This window comes from Acomys russatus, chromosome 3 (genome assembly GCF_903995435.1).
Source record: "Acomys russatus chromosome 3, mAcoRus1.1, whole genome shotgun sequence".
Taxonomy (NCBI): domain Eukaryota; kingdom Metazoa; phylum Chordata; class Mammalia; order Rodentia; family Muridae; genus Acomys; species Acomys russatus.
Window position 1 is genome coordinate 29628769 of NC_067139.1, and position 25049 is coordinate 29653817.

At 42.5% G+C, this 25049-nt stretch overlaps 1 pseudogene; it reads left to right on the forward strand.

Annotated features, from left to right (window-relative positions):
* Positions 1 to 4730: 4730 nt before the first annotated feature.
* On the forward strand, positions 4731 to 5538 carry LOC127187015 (60S ribosomal protein L7-like; annotated as a pseudogene).
* The last annotated feature ends 19511 nt before the right edge of the window (positions 5539 to 25049 follow it).

A 25049-nucleotide genomic window follows, 5' to 3' on the forward strand; every position in this document is an offset into this window, starting at 1 on the left:
AAATTTTAGGAACAACTCATTAACTTCTGCAAAATATTATTTTAGAATCGTATAGGAATTATGTTAAATCTGTAGAACCATTTGGAGAGAATAATCATTCTGGAAATGGTGGCTTTTACTGTCTGAGATTATGACACCTCTCCACTTACTCAAAACTTTAGTTTTCCCCAATGTTTCTTTTTCTTTACAATGTTAAGATTATAAATATTTGTCTTTTAATTTTGAAATTTTATTGCATGTATGTGAAAATACAACTTTTAAATATACTGATCTGTTTATGAACTAAAATAGATTTCATTTCTCTTAATTTTTGTTTTGTACATATTTTCCATTCTAATTTATTATAAGATGGAAATAAACAATTTTACTTGTCTTTAGAGACATAAACTATACGCAGAGTTTCAAAGTATTTCTCTGTCTAGAATACCAGTTGAATTTCGAACAAAATCATCAGTTAAAATGCATGGAAACCTATTTTCATGTGTTATATATATGTGCTTTACATCCTTATAAACTGACAATTCTAAACTACTTACTTTCCTACTCTTTACTGAGCATGGTAACCTTGGTCAAAGATGATATCTGCCACGAAAATCAAAGACTTGTCTTTTCTGGGGAAAGACACCATCTCCAGCACTTCTATAGGTTTATACACAGAGGAAGAGTTTGAGGCATCACTAGCAAAACAACCAAATGAGTGAAAACCAAGAAAGAAAATAGACAATAGAAACTACAGATGAGGAGCTGTGAAGTGAAGAAATGGAGAATTTATTGGATGACTGGTTTACACAAGAAAATTTCCCAGAAATCAAAATATTTACATTGTCAAGGCAAATTGTAAAATATGATAAAAATTTTAATTATTTAATATTGTACAGGGTATGTCACTCTTAGTCTCATTGTCACTGGTTAGTGTTCCCCAAAACAGAAATTCTTAGTATTACTGTATACAATTCCTATCAGAAAAAAAAAAATTATAGTTGTATATACTATGTTGTTGACTATATTGATATTAGAAGAAATCTTTACCTTAATCAGAAGTCAGTTTTCCATTTACAAATTGACATGTTTGAGATTCAAAATAGTTCTCCACACTATATTTAACTTTATATGCCTTTGTTTTTCCTCTGTTATATATGTTTTCCTAGTATCATGAAAAATGTGTCATGTCCAAGTAGTAAGACAATTGATGGTCATACACCTGTATCATGAAGAAGGTGATTCTTCACAGTGGACAGAGGAAACATTCTAGGAATCTATCCCTATGTCATAACGCCCACCAATAATTCACCCATACATAAGAAACCATAAATGTCAAGACTATATCTTTATAAACATAAATCTAACGTATCCCTAGATCAACTCTCCTTTGACTCTGTCTGGAAATTGGGTACAACCACCTTATATCACTTCTCAGACAAAGACCATTACTCTACAGCTGAAAAGTTGGAATTGAAAAAGACAGGTTTAACTTGTGAATTTTATGTAAATTTATACTTGTAAACCACGCTGCCTTGAATGCCAACATGTTATGTGTCATCAGTTAAAGGATATTTGAAGATAGGAATGTAAATGGCTGTGACCCAGGGATTAAAAACAGAAAATGGGTTGGGAGTTAGAAAATTTCTTCTATGCACCAGAAAACTAAATTACTACATTTGGATATGGTAGCAGCAATACTGTTACATGAACACTGCCAGGAGATTAACTTTCTAATTAGGGGAGAGAGATCAGGAGTTGACATTACTGATAAAACAACATATCCAACAACTGTAGGGATGTCAGAGTTCGAACAATAAGCCCTGAGATGGATGGCCACTCCATTGTTCACTGACTCGCTCAGTCTCTGTCCACCTGAAGACATCCATAACTATTGTGTTGGGATATATCTAAACATCACATAATGTAATGTGTTTCATGGATACAAGTGTTCTGCTATTATTATAAAAGCAAGATGTGCAGAATTCTAACATTGCTTTATACCCTTAGCCACACATACAGCTAGCCTATGAGCTTGTGACATGACTCGGCAGGTAAACAGCTTGCCACCAACCTGAGTTCACTTCTAGGACCCACATGGTAAAAGGAAAGAATTGACCCCCAAAGATGCCCTCTGACCTCTATGAGTTTGCTGAGGCACACACATGTCCCCTGCCTGCTCACCCGAATTAAATGAAATTTAAATATATCTTAAGATTTTTAGAGAAATATAGTTTATGCAAATTAACATGTACTATAAGTGAAAAGTATATACTACATGTTGAAGATAGTATAAAATATTTTCAAGTATAGGTGAGTGGTGGTGGCATGCATCTTTAATGTCAGCATTTGAAAAGTAGAGGCAGGCAGATCTCTGAGTGCCAGACTAGCCTGGTTTATAGAGTGAGTCCAGGACAGCCAGAGCTACACAGAGAAACCCTGTCCTGAAAAGCCACAAAGGAGAAAAAAAAATCAAGTATCAGTATTGCAGAAATATAATTTAAAATAACTTAAATATATTGGATTAAATAAAGCATATTAAACAATATAAAATAGCACTTAGAATACATGTTGAAATATTAACATTACTTCTTATGATTCTGCTTTAGTCGGCCTACTTGTAATGTCATTGCTTACCTGCCATAAGGGTGTGGCCCTGCCCAGGACCATATAAAAGGACAAATCTTCCATGTGGATCTCCTCTCTTCCTCTTCCTCTCTTTCTCTCTACTCTCTTTCTTCTTCTTACTCTTCCTGTCTCTCTCTCTCTCTCTCTGGGGTACCTTCCCCCTTCCTTCTCTCCCCATGCTCATTTAATGAACCTCACATAACATAATATCTGGTACCTTGTATCCATCATTATCTTATTCTCATATATAAAAATTACATTAAGTAAAATAAAGCACCTAAAATTGGTTTCACCTCTTTCTTATTAAAATGTGAACAACAATAAAAACTAAAAGTATATGCCTGGGTAGTGTTTACTGAAGGCACGATTTTTTTTCTAGTTTGTAAAACTCCTGAGAACGTCTCTTGGCACACTTGCAACAGCTTGGTCAGCTTTCTATCACTTTTCCGAGAGAGTTAAATTTCAAAGCACTAAAAGCTAAAAAATCTCCCAGAATGAGAAAATTATATATCCATCACCACACTGAATCGCTCTATTAAAGCATTATATAATTACATTGTTCCACAAGTGTGAAATCAACTCAAGAATCTCTTTATAGTAATTAGTACTTTCTCCAAATAGTTTCTTGCTTTAGGCCTCTCTAAAATGTTTTAAATCATATGAACTCAGAATAATAGACTTCCATAACATTTTAAGTGATCTTATACGGAAACATAAAAGCAAGAAAAAGACACTTTTTAAAAAATGAAATGATCTTTCTAGGTGCTCGAAGTTATTTATTATAGTAAAATTTGCAATGGTTTGTAGGAGGAACGAGACCTGCTTTGAGTAGGAACAAGGCTGTCTGGCAACACGCACGCGCAGAAGGGGCCCCTTCATGTAGAGTCGGCCTGGGACCTATCTGGACATGCCTGGGCATGCCCAGAGACTAACTACCTAGAGTGTGGTGAAGACTGGAAGGGAACCTAGGAGGAGGAGCCACAGCAGCAGCTCGTAGTTTGGTAGCCAATGGGGCAATGGGAGGAGGATATAAAGGCATGCCCTATTTCCACAATAAAGTCTGCATCTGCCTTGTGCCAGACTCCTGTAGTCTGTGTTGTTGACTCCCTGTGTCAGCTCATCCCCGCCCCCACGGGTCCCTGCAATATTTGGCACCCAACATGGTCTCCTTAACCATGGAGGCATGGACATTGAGTACGCTTGGGTCCCATCTCTGGGTCCCTACTCTCTCCCGCTGCACGGTCAAGTGCCCCCTTAGTTTTGTCGGTGAGTTGGCCCCTTTATGTTTTTTGTTCTTGCCCTCGCTGGAGGTGAGTGTGCCGGTTCCTCCTCTCTTTTCCTTTGTGTACATTTGTCTTGTCAGGGAGGTACACACTCACTTCACTTTGGTTTGCCCACATAAGGGCAAATAGGCATCTCCACGTAAGGGCTTGACATGCCAGGAGACCGAACCACTGGTTGGCCAACCCCCCACCCCCACCCAACCTCCACTCAGAGGAATAGAAAGACGTGTGTTGAACCTGAGTCTTGTGCTTCGTGGGGGATTCCCGTGGTTCGTTAGGCCACAGCTGTATATCCACACCAAAGAAGTCGGCTCTAAAATCAAGAACAAGCCAAGGGCGCTGCTTCTCACCACTCTTATTACAAAGGGCTCTGCAAATTCAAGACAGAGCACTGGGGGAAAGAAAAATAAATAAGAAGACTACAAATCGAAAAAGAGGGGTTAGTTGATCCTTGTTTGCAGATGATAGGATTTCATACCTAGAAAATCCTAGGACTCCACCAAAAAATTCTTAGAACTGACAAATGCAGCAACATAGAGAGATGCAGAGTGCAGTAGCCTTGCTATATGTCAACAAAGAACTCGCCAAGAAGGGAATTAGGAAGTAAATGGCACTCGCAGCAGCCGCAAACACAACAAAACACATTCAAACAAACATAGCTGAGAAGGCAAAAGACTTGTACAGTGAAACTCACAAAACAGACCAAAGAAATTGAAGGGGGTGTTAGAAGGTGAGATGTCCCAACTTCATGGAGTTGGAGGACAAAACTGTTAAAGTGGACATACTACCAAAATGGACTCATAAAAATCCTCATGAAGCTCTCCTTTTCCAGCTGGGACCATGGAGGCTGTACCAGAGAAGGAGGAGGAGGAGGAGGAGGAGGAGGAGGAGGAGAAGGAGGAGGAGGAGGTTCCTGCTGTGCCAGAAACCCTTAAGAAAAAGCGAAGGAATTTCGCAGAGTTGAAAATGAAGCACCTGCGGAAGAAATTTACCCTGAAGACACTGCGAAAGGCAAGGAGGACGCTCGTCTGTGAGAAGGCCAAGCACTATCACAAGGAGACAGGCAGATGTACCGGACTGAGATTCACATGGCTAGGATGGCAAGGAAAGCTGGGAACTTCTATGTGCCTGCAGAACCAAAATTGGCGTTCGTCATCAGAATTCGGGGTATCAATGGTCCGCAAAGTATTGCAGCTTCTTCATTTTCGACAGATCTTCAATGGCACCTTTGTTAAGCTCAACAAGGCTTCCATTAACATGCTAAGGATTGTGGAACCATACATGGCATGAGGGGACCCCAACCTGAAGCCTGTAAACGAGCTCATCTACAAGTGAGGCGATGGGAAGTGAATTGCCTTGACAGATAATTCCTTGATTGCTTAGTCTCTTGGTAAATTTGGCATCATCTGCATGGAGGATCTAATTCATGAGATCTATACAGTTGGAAAACACTTCAAGGAAGCAAATAACTTCCTGTGGCCCTTCAAAATGTCTTCTCCACGGGGTGGAATGAAGAAAAAGACAACTTGTTTTGTGGAAGTGGAGATGCTGGCAACAGGGAAGCCCAGATAAACAGGCTTATCAGACGGATGAACTAAGGTGTTGCCCGTAGTATTTTTGTAATCTGATCAGTTAATAAACAGTCACAGCTTGGGGGGGGGGAAAAAAAAAAAGAATCCTCATGAAAATTCCAACGCCATTCTTAACAGAGCTAGAAAAGCAAACCTAAAATCACACAAAAACATCAAATACAGAAAGTGATAGTAATCAGAAAAGCAACGATGGGAGGGTTGTTCATGCCGGCTTTTAAAATGACAAAGCCATCCTGTCAGCACGGCCTGGGCATAGAAGCAGGTGTGCAGATCAGTGGAGTGGAATAAAGGGCACAGCCACAGACATCTGGTATTGTCTTACAACGGTACAACACATATGTTGGAGAAAAGATATCCTCGTTGGCCAGTGGTGCTGGGGAAACAGAGTGTTCCTGGAGTGAAGCTCACCCTGCATCTCTCAGCCCCTACACAAAGCAGCCCAAAATGGATCCGAGACCTTGATGTAGGATCCAAGATGTAAGAGCTGCTAGGAAAAACCACGGACAGAACAGTGCAAGCCATTGGCAGGCGATGCTCTACTAGAGCGGGTTTTAACAGCCAAGGAAACAGAAGCAAGGGTTAAAAAAATAGTATTTCATAAAGCGAGAAAGTCTTCTTTAGACAAGCAAGCAAGCAGTGGTGAGGTAACAGACAGCCCACAGAGTAGAAGCAAGTTCTGCAGCTCATTTGGAAAAGAGTTAATGTCTAGGATACAGAAAGAAAAAAAAAAAAAACACCTCAAAAAAGAATCCAACAAAATAATGTCAAATAATCTAAGCACAAACTTCTAAAAAGAAGTAAAAACAAATATATGGTCAATAAATGTATGAAAATGCTTGATATCTTTATCTTCAGGAAATACAAGCCAGCGTTACCCTGAGTTTCCACCTCATTCTAGTCACAATAAATATTATCAAATAAATAAGTGAATGAATAAGTAAAAAGATAGATAGATAGATAGATAGATAGATAGATAGATAGACAAACAGATGATAAATAGATGGATAGATAATAGATTAGACAGATAGATATTGATAGGTGCTGGGTAGATAGATAGACAGACAGATAGATGGATGCATGCTGTGGAGAAAAAACTTTATTTTTCTTGCTCGAAACATAAATTATTATAGCCATCTGGAAAGCAAACTAAAAATAAGAAAACTACAAATTGGGAGAGTTTGGAGAGAGGGCTTATTTGGGACAGTGCTTGTCTTAAAACTATGAGTTCTAAAGTTGTCTTCTGACTTCCATATGCATGAACATGCATAGGCATATGCACACATTCGCAAACACATACATATATACACAAAAATAAAACTAAAATTGGATCTATCTTATGATTAAGATATGCCGCTCCTGGACACTTATTAGAAGGAAATGAAGTCATCACACAAAGGATATATTTGTAGCCATGTTTATTAAAGCACTATCAACAACCGCCAAGAGACAGACTCAGCCTATGAGCCAAGCAATATATATACCAATAAAGAAAATGCAGCATGTATATACACTTGAGTGCTATTCAAGCATAAAAAAGAAATTGGGTCATTTTCAGGAAAATGGATGGAGCTGGAAAACATCGTGTTAAGTGTAATATGACAGACACTGAAGCATAGAAAGAGATGTGACTCATGTGCCAGCATGGATTAAACTAGACATTACGCTAAGTGAAAGAAGCCAGTCACAGAAGGATAAGTGCTGTATGCAGCCACTTGTGTGAGGCACCAGAGCAAGCAAGTTCAAGGAAACAGAAAATAGAACAGTGTTGGCGGCAGCTGGAGAAACGAGGTAAATGTTGGATAGATGCTAAATGAGGATGGCAAAGAATATTCCAGAAACATAGTAGTGATGATCCCACACCAAGAACACTTACTTGCTCACATGAGATAATTAAAATGGAATGTTGATGCCATGTACATCAGGACAAAAAAATTAATGGAAAAAATTCTAATAGTTTTGTTATAAAGTCCCTTGAAACTGTTGATACATACATGAAATCAAAATGCTAGTTTTAGTTTCATCATCATCATCATCAGAGATAGGGTTTCTCTGTGTAGCCTTGGCTATCCTAGACTTGCTTTGTAAACCTGGCTGGCCTCGAACTCACAGCGATCTGCCTGCCTCTGCCTCCCTAGTGCTTGGATTAAAGGTGTGCGCCACCACGCCTGGCTCATTAGCTTCATTTTTAAAAACTGTATCCTGGATACCAGTAATGTTGACAGTTGCTTTGTCGCAGAAAACAGCAAGCCTTTTAGGACCCTTTCCATCATCAGCATGAAGTCCTCAGGCTGGGAGCAAAATTAATCTGTCAGGCACGACAGAGAGGAAGTTTCCTTTATCTATGCAATATGACAGGAGTCACATGACTAACATATGCACACCATGCCATGTCTTGTCAGATATTTAACTGAACACCACGTGTAGGTCAGCATTACTGATGTCTGCTTAGTAGTGGATTTTGTTCATGCTCTTAGGAGCTCCCTTTGCAGGCATTTACAGAAACTGGAAAATGTAATAGACTAAAAAAATAATTTTAAAAAACAGATTAATTTTCCATTGGCTCAGAAGAGAGAGAATTTTTTCCATACCATACTGTTGTTTTCCTTCAGATGAACCTAAAATTGGCATTTATTTATTTGTGTGTGTGGGTGGGTAGGGGGTCAGAGGACAACTTTCGAGAGCTAGCTCTCTCCCTCTATTTGGGATTTAACTAAGACTGTCAGGCTTGGTATCCAGCAATCTTACCAGCTCACTCACTCCCCAGTGCTGAGATAGAATTCATGCAACATAACCTTTTATTTTATGACAATAGTCAAAGGGCTGGGGAGATGGCTCAGTCAATAACACACTTGCCACACAAATATGAGAACCTAAATTCAATCCCCAGTACCCATGCAAAAAGCTGGGTGTGGTGGTGGGTGCCTGTAACCCCAGCCCTGGAGAGGCAGAGACAGGGGCATCTCTGGGCTAGTCAGCCAATCAGTGAGCTCCAGGCTCAGTAAGTGACCCTGACTATAGGAAATAAGGTAGAATGTGATTTAGGAAGACACATGACATCAACCTCTGGCTTCCACACCCATGTGCACAAATGCCCACACATAAGTTTTACACACAGAGACAAAAACATGGACACATATACACATGCGCACAGGAAAGAAAGAACGCAATTCACTTCCCTTTCGCATGGCCACAATTATTCAAGTGCCACCATTTTTAATCCTACAACATCTTCTCAGCTCCCCCAAAATCTCCAGACCTGTGTTAGTTACTTTTCCTGACACTGGTTAAAGACTGACAAGAATCAGCTTAAAGGATGAAGGATTTCTGTGGCTTACAGTTTTAGTTAGGTCGTCACGGCTGGGAGGCACGGGGCTTCTCTGGTATCATGGGCGGCAGCAGCTACATCTATCAGGGCAGCACTCAGGAAATAGCGAGAGATGAATGTCAGTGTGCATCTGGCTTCCTGTTTCCCCCTATTTATCCAGACATAGATTCCGCTCCATGGGGTGGTATCGCCCATCTCAGGGTGTGTCTTCCTTTCTAGGTTAAACCTTTTCAGATAACACCCCTCATAGACACATCCAGAAGTGTGTCTCCTAGGTGATTCCAAACCTAGTCAAGTTGGCGATGGAGTTGAACCACCAGAATACCATTAATAATCACTCTTTTCTCAGACCCTGGCCACCACTAGTTCCCTTTTGACTTTACAGATTTGCCTACTCTTCACACTGTGTGTGTGTGTGTGTGTGTGTGTGTGTGTGTGTGTGTGTGTGTGTGTGAATGCCTACTGTGGACTTGTCAATAAAAGGTTATCGATAATTAATTGATGCAGGAGGGCCTAACCCACTGTGGGCGGCACCATCTCTAGCCGGGTGATTCAGGGCTGCATAAGAAAGCTAGCTGAGCATGACCCTGTGAGCAGGCAGGCAGGAGACCGAGTCACCAAACAGTATGCCTCAGTGGTTCCTGCTGCCAGGGTTCTCGTGAGCTCCTGCCCTGACTTCCCTCAGTGATGGACTATGTATGCCCTGGACGTATGAGCTGGAGTAAACCTCTTCATCCCTAGATGCTTTTAGTCATGGTGTTTAATCACAGCAACAGAAGGGCATCCTGCCCCTCTCTGCTTTTCTCCAGGGAGCAACTAAAGGTGCTTAAATATGATTGGCTTACACTGACACACAAGACAAAATTTTGCCTTCTGTTTACTTCTCAAGCCACGAACGGGAGGAGAGGGTGAACTACGCCTGCTGTGCGTGTTCAGATGCACCAAACACTACATTGACTTGCCTGTAACCAAGCAGGTTCCAGAGCACAGGCCGATAGCCCTCAGTCTAGGGCAAAGGCAAGAGCTGGGATCTGGGGGTACTAATGCTGTATTTGGGCAGAGAGCTGGAGCACTGCCTCCAGAATGTACCCTTATGCAATAAATAAACTCCTCTCACTGGTAAATGGCAGTTTTCCAGTGGCTTGTGGAAAATTGTCTATTTTGGGGCCACTCCGTGGGAGTCTACAAAGCTCTTGCCCGCGTTGTGAAGAACCCTGGAATCCGTGTCAGAGGGACACAGTGGGACAGTTCTCTATCTTTGGGGGGGTGGGTGGGTGGGTGGGTGGATGGGGATGAAAATCTCTCAATGGAGATTTGGAATAGGATCAAAATAAATGGAAGGCCCACGGTGCTGCTATTCTTAGGACACTGGGTGAAGAGAGCAAGGGAATGAAGAAACACTCTGCATGACAGCTACTTCCTGACAGTGGCTGCTTCTAGAATTATGGTTACTCGCCATTACAATCTCTATTAGCTCTCTACTATAATTCATGCAAAATACCCAAACAGGGAAGATATGGGATGCTGGAATCCCTCCTCAATTATGAAAGTATAAGTGAAAAACATTAGTCATTAGAGCCTAAAATATGGGTTTACAAGAATCATATTGTTATTTATGTATGGTGTATGTGTGCAGTGTGCACATATATGTATATGGATACACTTGCATGAGGGGTATGCATGCTTGTGCATGTGTGCCTGTAAAGGCCAGATGTTGACCTCAGGCATCCTGTGATGATCGCCACAGGGTCTCTCTCAACTTAGAACTTATTTCTGCCGAGCTGGTTGGCCAATGAGTCGTCCTGTCTCCCTCCTCCCTTCAGCATTGGGCTTACAGGTGTATGCCACCACACTGCGTACCTAAATTCAGATCCTCATGCTTATTCATTAAGCACTTTATCCAGCCTATGAACAGTCTTCTAGACCACTGTGCACAGTATAAAAATGCTCAGATAGACGCTTGTATGTCTCGGAGGCTTATCAAGCATTGAGCATGGCTGGATGGCACTGCAGTTATTGAGTCATATGTACCCTTTCTGAGAACTGCAGAATGGCCTGGTCTTTCTTTATAGATCTCCTTGGCATTTTTTTTCTTTATGAGACAGCAGTAAATCATTCACTACTGTCTGAAGACTGGCTTCTATTGCATAAGAAATGGATGGGTTTCCCTGCTACAGCTGTAAGAAACTCAGGGTCAGCGTGGGGTTTTTCACTGCAGCTCCTCAGGTCAAAAGCTAAATATATTATTCCCTTCTGGGCCACAGATGCTGCTTCTCCCTGTTACCACTGGCCAGGTATTTCTCACAGGTTCTAGTGACTTTATTTCACGCCTTTTACATCATTATAGCCTTGGAAATCAAGAACCCAGACGTTCTGTAAGTCAGTGCCATAAGTGAAAACTCCTCATTCAATCTCACACAATGGGCCAGAATCCAAGTGCACTGTGAAGATGGATAATGCGCTGGAAAGACGGCTGGCTTGGCTGTGAAGAGTCCTTGTGGCGCTTCCAGAGGACCAGAGTTTGGTTCCCAGCTGCTACTGTCAGCCAACTCCCAACCCTTGATCGCTCCAGCTCGCCCTCTTCTGGTACTTGGATGTTTGTGGCATTCTCACACGCACACGCACATATACACACAAATTAACGAATTGATTAAAGTCTGTTTTTAAAACCATGTACAATAATCTTTGAGCTGTGTCTATAATGTTCATGTAAAGGATAAATGAACATTGTGCTGAAACTTGAACTATATTCTCCAGGCATGTCATTATGTGTGTGCAAATGTTCCCAAATGAGTGGAGGGAATCTGAAACATGTAGGCTCAATTTTTGTAACAAATATATTTTATTACGAACTTATTAACTGAGAGTATTACACTTATAACCTGACTAACCTAAACAATAGGAAAGGAAGATTAAAGAATACAATAATGTTCTGAGGAATGAATCTCCTGGTATAATCGGCAGGATTTCTTCTGCTGGAACCTGGAGCAACCAGAACCTGGAACCACAGCAGGAGCCCAGATTCCTTCCCTAGAGCAGTTCTCTCTAGGAGCGTCTCAAAGTGAAACAATGAACAGCCAAAGCTATCCCCAGTCTCCAAAGGCCCCACTTCCTATTTTTGGCTCACATTTATACCTCCTCTCAGAATTTGTTCAAGGATGTCTTTCAGCTGGTTAACAACCAATCTCCCCCACATGGTGGTTTGACTTCTAAGGGGATAAACATCACCTGTTCTCTCACAAGCCTTTTGTTCCTCTTCCCCTACTTGTAATCTAAACAAACAAACAAAAAAAACCATGTTTATCTCTCCTTCAGAAACACTGGGAACCAAACATTTGGGATAAAGGATAATCAACCTAGAGTGGGAAAAATCTTCTACATTATAGATAAGCACTCACTATAGTTCCAAAAATAAATAATTTACCATTCATATATTTGCTTTTTTAAAATATGAAGCAAAAATTAAATACCTCTAAATTATTTATTTATTTAGATGGACAAAGATAGTCTCCTGTATCCCCAGGCTAACCTCATATTCACTGACCCTTTCAAGGTCAAGCTCTGAGAGCAGTCTGTTTCTCCCAGCAGGCCTTGCCCCTGAAAGGTTCACCACTTCCCAATAGCATTACCATTTGGGGACCAAGCTTTTACCAGGGAGGCCATTCAAGATGCAAACAATGGTGCTTTCTCTGATGCATCCTTGGGGCACAGCCCACTGATGCACAGTCATTTGGAGCCAAGGTGTCTTCACCTTTCTGGCCTGAGTTACTGAGGTCCTGGTTTCTCCTGCTTTTATGATTTCTCAAAAGTTAAAACAGGGGCTAGCTGCTGAGTTGACACAGTACGCAAGAAGTCCCACATAGGCTGACCATTGTGCCATACACACTTGCAATCCTAGCATTTGAGAGCTAGAAGCAGAAGAATCATAAGTACAAGCTTATCCTCAGCTATCCAGCAAGTTCAAGGCCAGCCTGAGCTACATAAAACCTTGCCCATATTCTTCACACATGCATGCATTTGTGCACGCACATACTCTCTCTCTCTCTCTCTCTCTCTCTCTCTCTCTCTCTCTCTCTCACTCTCTCTCTCTCTCATTCTCCTAGAATACAGTTTCTTTACAAAATTTTTATATAATTAGAATGTGAAAATGGTACTTATGAATAAATCATGGGAAGATAAAGAGTAAAAGATGATAGAACTATAGATAGATTAGATAGATAGATGGTAGATAGCTTTTCCACTGTGAAATGGTCCATCACCTCACATTCTTACAATAATCTGAGGTGAGATTATGCAGACATGTTCCCTCTGTGATTTTCATATATATAGCATATTATTGACTCTCATCACCAAACTGCTCAATATACACCCTGAACTAGCTCTTCCTATTTAACGGAAGGCTTTTTATTTGCTTGAGTTAGACAAGGTCTTACTATATAACCCGTCCTGGCTCTGAGCTTGCAGTTCCCCTGTCGTTACAGGCGTGTGCCACCATGCCTAGCTCCTAATACCAACTCTGTTTCCTTCTGCTATCTCTCCTTCCACGTGCTCGCCCCCCTCCACTTCCCACATCTGCCATTCTGCTTTCTGTAGCTATATATGTTCAGCACTTTTAGAGCCTAGAAGCAGAATCTTTACGCTAACATTGAACATATTTGGGGTACCCTAGACAGACAAACAGAGGTAGCCCCTGGATGCCACCACAAAAGTCTGTGCTGTATCCCAGATCCCATGTACTGACTGTCCTTAACTCAGGAATGTCCCCTTGTGCGATCAGGTTCTTGTGCTGGCAGCTAAGGAAGCCAGAGACAGCTGGCAAGTTATTTTCTCCTTTAGTCACAGGATGATGGAGTTAATCTGGACGGGAAATGTGAAGGAGAGGGGGAGGGACAAATGCATTCTGCTCTGACCAGAAATGGGCAAGGTGGCTGCCTCAGAACTCTTCCTTTTCTGTCAATGAAAAGCCTACATAGGAAGCAAGAGCCCAGTCCCTCACAGTTGGTGAGAAACAGCTGGATCCAGTCACCAGCCCCTGAGGTGTTTGAAAGGATCGGGTTTTAAATCAGCCTTATTGTTCGTTTAGGGATCATTAGGAAATACTTAATTGAGGATTGCATCATTTCTGGAAGCTGGGAAATCCATGAAAAGTAGAGTATTGTTTTCCAGATCTGAGATCTGGCTCGGGGAGAATGGTTTAAAGTTAATCCCTCTTGTTCATGACTGTTGAACTAAGTCAGACAGAAACTTGGATAGCTAGAGGTGTCCCTTGTAACAATGTCTGCAAGTGTCCTGACTAGGAAAATACCCAGCTGGAAGGAGGGAGAACCTGGGGATTTTCCATTCTAAAGATTGCCACTTAGAACTTCCATAAAGTTGTAGGTTGATTGATATATATAAAAGTATGTACATATACCTATGTATATCTATCTGTACCTAGTACATGTTAAGAAAAATACATCAGTATAATACTTGTTTCATAGCTGACCAATGACATATTTGTTTAAAGTAATTGGAGGACAACTGTAATTTCTTCTACCAGGCTTGTCCAACCTCGGCCCATGGGGTCATGTGCCACGATTGTGGTCCAACACAAAAATCCTAAAACTTAAGACCTTATAAGCAAATTTGCAAAATTTTTTGTAACGTCACTGTGCAGTTACCAAGCATGAGTTTGGAGGTGACAACATTGCATTGTGATGTCAGAAGCCAGGGTGCACCTGTTAAGCAATGCACGTTTTCCAGATTGTCCTCTGGCTGTTGTGTGTCACGGTGTTGCGGTTAGCTGGCATCGACTGCAAGCTTTCTATGTGCCCTATAGATAGATTCTGTTGTATTCATCTCACTTCAGAAAGGGGAATTTTATTGGCTGAGTCACAGCCATGCCTCTCTGGATTCCTATATAATCCTTTTTCTCCATCTTTAGCGCCTGCTGCAGTGGTATAAACCTCTGTCACAGCTAAATAAGACCAACAAGAAGACCCCATCTTATAAACGTAATTTCTAAAATACACTTTAAAGATTTATTTATTTTTATTTTGTGCATATGGGTGTTTTGCCTACATGTATAAATGTGCACCATATGTGTACAGTGCCAGTAGCAGCCAGGAGAGGGTGTCAGATGCCCTGGAACCAGAGTTAACAAATGGTTGTGAGCTACCACACTGGTGCTGGAAAAACAACCTGGGTCATCAAGAGCAACACATGCTTTTAACTACTGAGTCATTTACCTAGCCTTCTGCAATTTTAAAAACTGAAACATAATTCCTTATTTAAACTATACGTTATGATTTCACTTCTAATGCATATGAAAATAATACATATAAAAACACATAAAAGACATAAAAATACGATGTTCGTTACTGTTCTTGCGATTGAAACTAAATACCTGACAAAAACCAATGTGAGGGTGGAGATGTTTACTCTGGCTCATGGTTTGAGGGTCCACAGTCCATCAGTGAGGATGCTGCAGCAGGACAACGTGCAATGGTGGAGATGTTTGCTCTGGCTCATGGTTTGAGGGCACACAGTAAGGATGGTTTAGCAGTATGGTAATAGGTCTAGCCATGGCTGTGGGAAATGGGAGAACTGCTTGCTCACAGCCCTGCAGACCATCAGGCATAGATAGAACAGAAAATGGGGCTGGGCCATATACCCAGAGATCCTTTCTTCCAGCTAAATGTACCTCCCCAAACTCCACAACTTCTTCCAAACAGCACTACCATGGGAGACCGTGTGTTCACACACACAAATCTATAGGGGGCATTTCTCACTCAAACCATAACAGATTTTTGTATGTTTGTATGTCAGGACGGTAGATGGATGTAATCCATATTGTCACTACTTTTAAGATATGGTATTCAGATGGAAAATTAAGCTGGCCTCTGACTAACAACCTCATGTCCAACCATTTCCCTTGGTCACTTTCACTCTCTTAAGACTATTTACACTGAGAATACAGGACTAAGTATCATATTGGTGGCTTTTCTGTACTCGTTCTGCACCTCATTGGCTTATAGCCCTCTTACATTACATTGGATAATACCTCTAAGCTTTAAAATAATGTTTTTATTTGATGATTTATTTTCCTAATTTTTTTTTTTTTTTTGTGTGTGTGTGTGTGTGTGTGTGTGTGTGTGTGTGTGTGTGTGTGTGTGTGTGTGTTTGAATTTAGCCATAATCCTGCCATGGTGTGCATGTAGAGGTCAGAGGACGACTTGCAGGAGTTGGTTCTCTCTTTACACTGTGGATTCCAGGAATCAAACCCAAGCCATAGAGCTTGTGCAGCAAGAATTCTTATCCACTGAGCCATCTCACTGGCCCTGAAAAATTCTCTTTTGAAAAGTGTCATAGTCAGTGCTGTATTACTGTGAAGAGATGCCATGACTACGGCAACTCTTATGAAAGAAAGAATTTAATTGGGGCTGGCTTACATTCCGAGGTATCGCCCATTATCAGCAGGACAGGCAGCACAGTGGCACTCTGGCAGACATGGTGCAGGAGAAGTGTGTGAGCATTCTGCACCTGGATCAGCAGGCTGCAGGGAGAGAGAGGGAGGAGGGGAGAGAGAAGGGGAAGGGAAGGAGGGAGAGAGGGAGGGAGGGAGGAGGGAGAGGGGAAGAGAGAGCACCTGACTTGAGCATTTGAAACCTCAAAGCCCACCTGCAGTGATACCTACTCCAACAAGGCCACACCTTCTAACAGTGCCACTCCCTGGTGACCAAGTATTCAAATCCATGAACCTTTGGGAGCCATGCTTATTCAAACCACCACAAAAAGCTATCACCAGCCAAGAGTGGTGGCACTTGCCTTTAATGCCAGAACTGTGAGTTCGAGGCCAGCCTGGTTTACAAAGGTAGTCCAGGATAGGCAAGGATACACAGAGAAACTGTGTCTCAAAAAACAAACAAACAAAAAAACCAACAAACAAAAGCCAGCCATCACCTTTTCTTCTTCTTCTTCTTCTTCTTCTTCTTCTTCTTCTTCTTCTTCTTCTTCTTCTTCTTCTTCTGAAATTGGGATTCATAGTGAAGAAGCAATAGCTTATTTCTTGTGTGGTTTTAGAGAGAAACAAAAGCAAAACAGCTTGTTCATTTCTCTAAGTCCTGACTTTAAATCTGGATTTGTTTCTTTAAGCAACTCCTGAAAACTGAGTTCCATGTGCTGTCTGTTCAGGGGCCAGTGTCCCTAGCACTCAAGCACAAGGGTAACAGGTGGATGAAGAGAATTCATGAACCACATTACTAGAAAAAAAATTATCATGTGGCCTGGCATTATCCTTTCTTTTCCATTAAGTAATGACATAAAATAAATCTGAGATATGAGTTCCAGTTTTTTAATATCAACAATAGGAACTTCAAAAAGGAAAGTATTTTTGAAATTGAGTCATTTCTTTTTAATTGAATGAATAGACTATACATTTCAAAGGTGTTCAAAGAAAGAAGAGATGGCTGTGACCTAAATTGTTTGAGTATGGCTCTATGAGTCACTGGGATCCTAGAAACATCTATGGTTTTGTAAAGATGGGCTGTTGAGTGTCTATGACAAATATATAAATCTTCATATGTATGTGACACACAAATAAATCTATAACATGGAATTTGTGGAATTCATAGTCTGTTAAAAAATCTCTTCACAGGCTGGATGTGGTGCCTCAGGCCTTAAATCCCAGCACACAGGAGACTAAGGGAGAAGGATTGGGAGTTCAAGGCTGGCCTGTCCTATATAGCAAGACTTTGACTCAAAATTAGAAGGAGATAGATAATGGGATAGAATAATGGAAGGATGGACAGACAGACAGACAGACAGACAGACAAACAGACAGAACAAGAAGAAGATGGCTAGAGACAGACAAGAACAGTGGAATAGGAAGGATATTTTTTATCTGTCCATAGCATAGTGGCACAGTAGGGCAAGTATGGCTAACAATTTCTTGAATATTCCAAAAGTGAAGAGACTTGAATGTTTCCAACTTAAAAAAAAATGGTGTGTGTCTATGGTGACACATGCAACAGTTATCCTGATATGTCTGACCATTACACATGCATGACCTGCCATGCCAGATTTTACTTCCTAAACACATATGACTATGTGCAGGTTGAAGACTTCCTTCCTTCCATATTTTGAGATAAGATCTTACTTTGTAGTCCTTCTTGGCCTGTAACTTGTGACAATCACCCTGTCTCTACATCCTGAATTCTGGAATTCTAAGCATGCAGCGCCACTCCTGGCTTCTAAAAAGTATTCTTTGAAACCTAGCCGGAGGTCTCAAGTTCAGAAGCCCTGCTCACAAGGCAAATGAAAAGTGTCATTTTGAGCCCGAGGATCCAGCCCTCTTCTGCACCTCACCTTCCTAGAATCTAGCCATTTGTGAGTGGATAGAGCCATCAAAGTGATGACACAAAGTCATCACAGTGGGAAGTAGGGATGCTGTCCTGTGATACCTGATCATTCCGTATGACAAACCAAGTAACCGAGTGATCTGGAGCAAAAGGAGGCGGAGTCTGCAGATGGTGGTGAAGGGCACTGGGTGGTAGAGGCAGTGTAGAAGTGACATGACCCCAGCAAGCTCTGCTGTACTTCACAGTTGCTCCCTTGAGTGAGGTTTTAGCCTAGCTTCTCAGTGTCACTCAACATCGCCTTGTGGACAACAGCCAATTGTTGGGAGACTGAGGTGGGGATTAATTTAGGCCAGAAGGTTAAGGAAAACCTGGACATTTTTGAAGAACCCTACCCCCCTACACACACACACACACACACACACACACACACACACACACACACACACACATACACACAAATATATAACTACATGACAAATGAACAAATGTCTGTTTTAACTTTTTCTCTGGTCTTAATTTCTTTGGCACAGATTCCCAAGACTTCTCTTTCATAGAACAGGATGCAAGAGTTTCTCTCCTTGAGAAGAACTCTCCACAGTCAGAGCTGTTAACTTCTGCTGAGGGCACCTGGGCTTTGTACCAGTAAGGAGAGACTTAGCAGCTCCTCTCTCAGTACCCCCTGTCTCTCCATAGCTCACGAACTCCAGAGGACTCTGCCCACTGTCACTACCATTTTCACTGCCCTGCTGATCCCTGGGTTTAGAGTTGACCACTTTGCATTCTTGAGTTCTGCTTTCTATTGCTGTGAAGAGACATCATGACCAAGGCAACTGATGAGAATGGCATTTAATTGGGGCCTTGCTTACAGTTTCAGAGGGTTAGTCCATATCAGCATGACTGGAAACACGGCGGCAGGCAGGCAGACAAGCATGGCAGGCAGGCAGGCAGGCAGGCATAATCATGGGCCTGGCGTGGGTTTTTGAAATTTCAAAGTCCTCTCCCGGTGACACACCTTCTCCGACAAGGCCACACCTCCTGACCTTCCCCAAACAGTTCCACCAACTGGAGGATCAAGTGTTCAAGCATATGGACCTATGGGAGCCATTCTCATTCAAACCACCACTTTATCTTTGTACGGAAACTATCATTTTGTGTATCAAATACATCTGTACTGAATAGAAACAGACATTTCACCCCTCCATCGTTATTCTCTAAACAACATAGCATAGAAACTGTTGCAGCTTTAGTTATTGTATGAAGTATTTCAAGCAATCTAGGGATTATTAAAGTATACAAAGGTAATCAACGTACAAATATTATGCAATTTTATATACTCAGGGATCTGAGAATAGTCCAGGGTCTTAGAGCCAGTATACCACAGATACTACATCATCTTAATGAAAGAGAGATATGGCAATTTTATTTCCAGATTAACTGTGTATGTGTTTCAGGGGGGGGGCGGGGCTGGGCATGGCCTTGTTCATGTAGAGACCAGAGGACAACTCAGATGTCATTCGTTCCTCAAGAGACATCTTCCAGTTTACTCTCTTTCTTTCTTTCCTGCCATTGTTGAGACAAAGCCTCTCTCATGGGCCAGGATCTTAACAAGTAGAGTAAGGCAACTGGCCAGCAAGCACCCAAGCATTTGCCTGACGCTGCCCCCACAGTTTGGGATTGCAAGCAGATGTCAGCACACCCAGCTCTTTTACATGGATTCGGAGGCTTCAGCTCAGACCCTCATGCTTGCCAGCCCAGCCGTTTACCAATGGAACCGTCTCCTCAGCCCTAACTCTTGATAACACAGACAGGAAACTAGTGGTAGCTGCTGAGGCACCCAATTTTGCAGTGATGGTTTGTGATATGATGTGATAAATGGTAACTTTCCTTCTTTCCTATTTCTACCAAGTGGAATGATTAGAAGAAATTGCATCCAGGCTCCTGGGTCCCAGTCTCAGGTAGCATTGTTCTATGATCTTAAGCAAGTAGCCAAAGCTGTCTGCGACGAGCTCTTCACTCACAAATCAGTGGTAGTAACAGCACACAAGTCACAAGGCTGCTGGGTTGATGGATATAGAACACCTGCAACAGGTGGTGGCGATGGCACATGGTAATCGCTTAATACATCTGATCCAGTACAGTTCTCTCTTGGTGTCCTGGGGCCTTTGCATGACCCTCGCTCTGGATGTTCAGTTCCTTACTATGAAATGGCGCAGCATTTGCTTATAACTTACACTGTCCCCTAGTGTGCTTTGATTGCTTCTAGTACGTGGTCAGTGAAAATATCACAGAAATAGTTGCCATTACTGTATTGCTTAGAGGTTAATGATATGAATAAAAATTGTGCATGTCCCCTACATACTTTGTTTCCAGATATTGTAAATCTGAGGTTAGGAAGATACTGAAATACGGAAGCTGTGCAGGTGGAAAGCCAATGGCATTGGTATGCGGCCTGCTTACAGTTTTGCATTCTGGGTACCCGAGATGTGAGGAGCACAGTATAGCATCAACTATTTGTAGAACAAATGTTCTCAAGTCATCTGCTGGTATAAATGCCTACTGGGAATTTTCCACTGGGAATTTTTTAAAATAAAGTACAAAGTGCTACAGTACACTGGCAACATGCTCTTTCCATCTTTTGACTCTAGAAAAGGCATGTTAGTGGGAAGATGACATCATCTTCTTGGCCTCCTTGGGGACCAGGAAAAGCCTTGGGGAAGAACATTGTGTTTATTGTGTGTCATTTGCCGAGGAGTGACCCTACGAGTGGTGCAAGAGAGATTGCGATCAGACACCCAGGGCCAGTGACCCACTCTCAGTGATCTTAATAGCCATGAGGGTAGAACAGGATTCACAGACTGATCTGGCCACCTAGAATAGATTCATTTCGGGAAACTCTGGAATCCAGGGCCCGCTCTGTCTTCATGGGCCAGCACAACTGCTGCCTAGCTGACAGTATTTAAAGAGTCTCACTTTCTCTCACCTAATATACTCTTACAAGAGGGAGAATGTCTCACTAAGCAAGCTCAACAGTGGTTAGCATCCTACAGATCAGTCAGACACACAGGAACCTGCCAAAGCCGAATGTACCCGCCTTCCGAGATGTATAGATGGACCTAATACTGGGTGTCAGAGTATTAAAATAGGAGAAATGATGACATGAGGGAGAGCTGAGTGCCCTAGCCTTCTGGACTGGGGTCAGTGACCTTACAAAGAGATTGAGGGTGGAAGAGGCGGAGATGTCTCAACAGATAAAGGTGCTTTCTGCTAAGTCTGTTACTCTGAGCTCCATCCTTGGGCCCCACATGATGGACAAAGAAAACCAATTCCTTCAAGCTGTCTTCTGACTTCTGGCAAAGGCATACAAAATAAATAAATGTAATAACATTTAAAAAATAAAAGAGGCTGTGAGGAGCACCCATCCCTTTCGCCCCTGAACCATGAGTAGGCATACCATTGTCCCCTTTGTACCCCTCTGCCTTTCACTGCGTGAGCAAGAGTGCCAGCTTGGAAGTCCAGGCTGGTCCTGACTCAACCTTAGGGGTCATTGTCTCTTCAGTTTTCGCTTCTATCTGAAAACCCTGCTTTTGCTTCCGCTAGCAAACATCCCTGATGCCCTGGACCAGCAGCAGCCTGCTGTCGTCTATGCTTCCATGAGTTCTGTGCATGCTTAGGACATTTCTCCTCATCTTCCTCACACCGTGGTTACTCCCACATTCTCCCATCTTTCTGTTGTATTATAAATTCAATGACAGAATTCATGTCTAATTCCATCTTATACGCCACAGTGTGTCATAGTCTAACGTAAAACCTGCTGCCAGGCCTCTGCGTTGATGAGGTTTACATCTGTGGATTCAGCTAACTGTGTACTGAAAATATTAGGGGGGTTGAACATGCTTCAGTCATTCTTGTCTTTGACCCTCCCCACAAACAATATATTGTAGTGCACTATTTACATGGCATCTGTTGTACTGGGTGCTATAAGTTGTCTGAACATGAACGGCATGCAAGAAGATTGCAGCAGAGTGCAAACACTGGGCCATTTTACACAACAGTCCTACATATCTGCAGATCTTGATAACTGCAGCAGGTCCAGGGACCAATTCCCCAGACACTCAAGGATAGCTGGATGAAGAGAAAAGAAGCATTCTGTCATGGCTAAAATCAAACATTCACGTGACAACACATGCTGGTGAGGATGTGGAGAGAGAGGAACACTCCTTCATTGCTGGTGGGAATGCAAACTAGTACAGCCACTTTGGAAATCAATCTGGTGCTTTCTCAGAAAATTGGGAATAGGGCTACCCCAAGACCCAGTGATTCCACTCCTTGGCATATACCCAAAAGATGGCTCCACCACACAACAAGGACACTTACTCAATTATGTTCATAGAGGTGAGAACATCCTATTGAGACTCTAGGTGAGAAAAATATAGGGAATAGGGAAGTAGGTGGATCCAGAGGGTCCTAGAAACCTACAAGAGGAACATTATGATGGGTGGATCTGAGCCCAGGGGTTCTGCTTGATCAAAGGCACCAACCAAGGACAAAACGTGCAGCCATCATCAAACCCCTACCCAGATCTAACCAAGGGACAGAACATTCTCCACAGTTAAGTGGAGACTGGGGACTGACTTTCACAGGATCTCTGGTGCCCCATATTTGGCCATGTCCCTTTGTGGGGGAGGCCCAATGGCACTCAGAGGAAGGATAGCAGACTACCAAGAAGGGACTTGATACCCTAGCACCATATTCAGGGGGAGGAAGTCCCCCTTGGTCACAGTCATAGGGAAGGGGGATTGGGGTGAAAGTGGGAGGGAGGGAGGAATGGGAGGATGTATGGGATGGGATAGAAAATGAGATGTAATATGAATTATTTTATTTTTCAATAAAAAAAGAATAAACTATGAAAAAAAAAGAAGCATTCTGTCAATAACTGTGGAAGTTGGTGCTCTGAAAAAAATAACCATAGGTATGATGCTTGCCTGTAATCTCAGCATTTAGGACGTGGAGGCAGGAGGATTGCCATGAGTTTAGGGACTGAGAGTTGTATGCAGCAAGACCTTGTTTCAAAAACCTAGTATGTTTGTGTTTGTGTGTGTGTCTGAATGAATAATAAGTAGCCATGTTAGAATTGTTATACTTTCTGCATTCATGAAACACAAATGCTCTAAATACATCGATAGCTTATTCATCTATTCATCCACTCACACATTCATTTGTTATTCAGTACAGATGTATTGCCTGCAACCCTAGGCGAGGCACACACAGGAGGGAGCGGCTCTGGCTCTGACTTCAGCACAGGAGGGAGCGGCTCCAGCTCTGACTTCAGCAGTGGTACACATTCCTAGATCAGTGATTATATCACTTTGTTTCCCTTCACTCCACACAAGAGAGCCTGAAGAGGTGCCTGCCCCAGAACACCATTGCTGGCCAGGAATAAAGTGAGCTTGGAACGGCTTCACGGTTGTGGTTTGTTTTGGGGGGGGTCTTTTTGTTTGTTTTTGTGTTTTGTTTTTGTTTGTTTTTTGATAATGCATAGAGCTGAATTAAATGTGATTTTAACATTGATAGATATGGTATTTGAATGTAATTGGCCCCCATAGACCCACAGGGAGTGGCACTATTAGGAAGTGTGGCCTTGTTGGAGTAGGTGTGGCCTTGCCGGAGGAAGTGCGTCACTGTGGGGGTGGGCTTTGAGGTCTCAAATGCTCAAACTAAGCCCTGTGCTGCCTGCACATCAGGATGTAGAACTCTCAGTCTACCTACATGCCACCATGCTTCCCACCGTGATGATACTGGACTAAACCTCTGAAACTGTAAGGCAGCCCCAATGCACCACCATGCCTTGCTAACCATGGCAACTTTTATAAAAGAAAACATTAGCCTGGCACGGTGATGCATGCCTGGTCTACAGAATGAGTCCAGGACAGCCAAGGCTACACAGAAAAGCCCTGTCTTGAAAAAGAAAAAAGTTGCCATGGTCATGCTATCCCATCCCAGCAATTAAACCCTGAGTAAGACAACAGAGAGCACTGATTTCCTAGATTGCCCTTTGCCACACTGTTCTGAATGTTGGCTTTAAGAAGAGCTGTAAGACCAGGCACGGTGGTGCACATCTTTAATCCCAGCACTCAGGAGACAGAGGCAGGAGGAAGTCTGTGAGTTCAAGGACAGCCTGGTGTACATAGCAAGTGCCAGGCTAGCAAAACACTCTCTCAAAAGCTAGACAAAAAAGAACATGCGCCATTACATTTCTCCTTCCCCCACCCTGCCCCTTTCTGTCATCTGCAATTTCCCCCTTAGCATTCGTTCAATGAAGAACAGTATTCCAGACTGAAATAGCCTCCAATGACAATCGAAAATCAATCCTCTCTGTGTAATTATGCTAACCAGAGAGAAAAGCGTCCAGCATTGTAAGCATAGACCATACATATAGAAGAAGGGGCAGTGTCTACAAGTAAACAGTTGCAGAAGCAGGTTGGCCAGAGTTCTATTTGTTTCTAAATAATGAAATGACTTTTAAAAGTTTCTGTATATAAGTTACTTCTGAATAACATTGTTAGGGAGTATTAATTGCCTTGGATCTACAATCTATCTACACCTATCTAGATAGATAGATGCTACCCCACTCCTTTATCCGAGTTGGAGGACATTCGAGTTTGCCCCATTATCCCTTTTTGGGTGAGTCACTGTGCCTCCCCAGTCAAGAGCCACCAGACCTTTCCAGACCTCTTTGCAAACCTGCAGGAGGAGGCAAAGGTATTTCCTGCTTGCACCGGCGATCGCCCCTGCCCTTCCCATCTCTCTTCTCCCACGGCCCATCTGTGCCTCCTCTCTGCTCCCTTCATTGCCACCCCCGCCCTCGGCTGGGTGCTCCCGGCCCCTCCCGCGCGCGCGTCTGTAT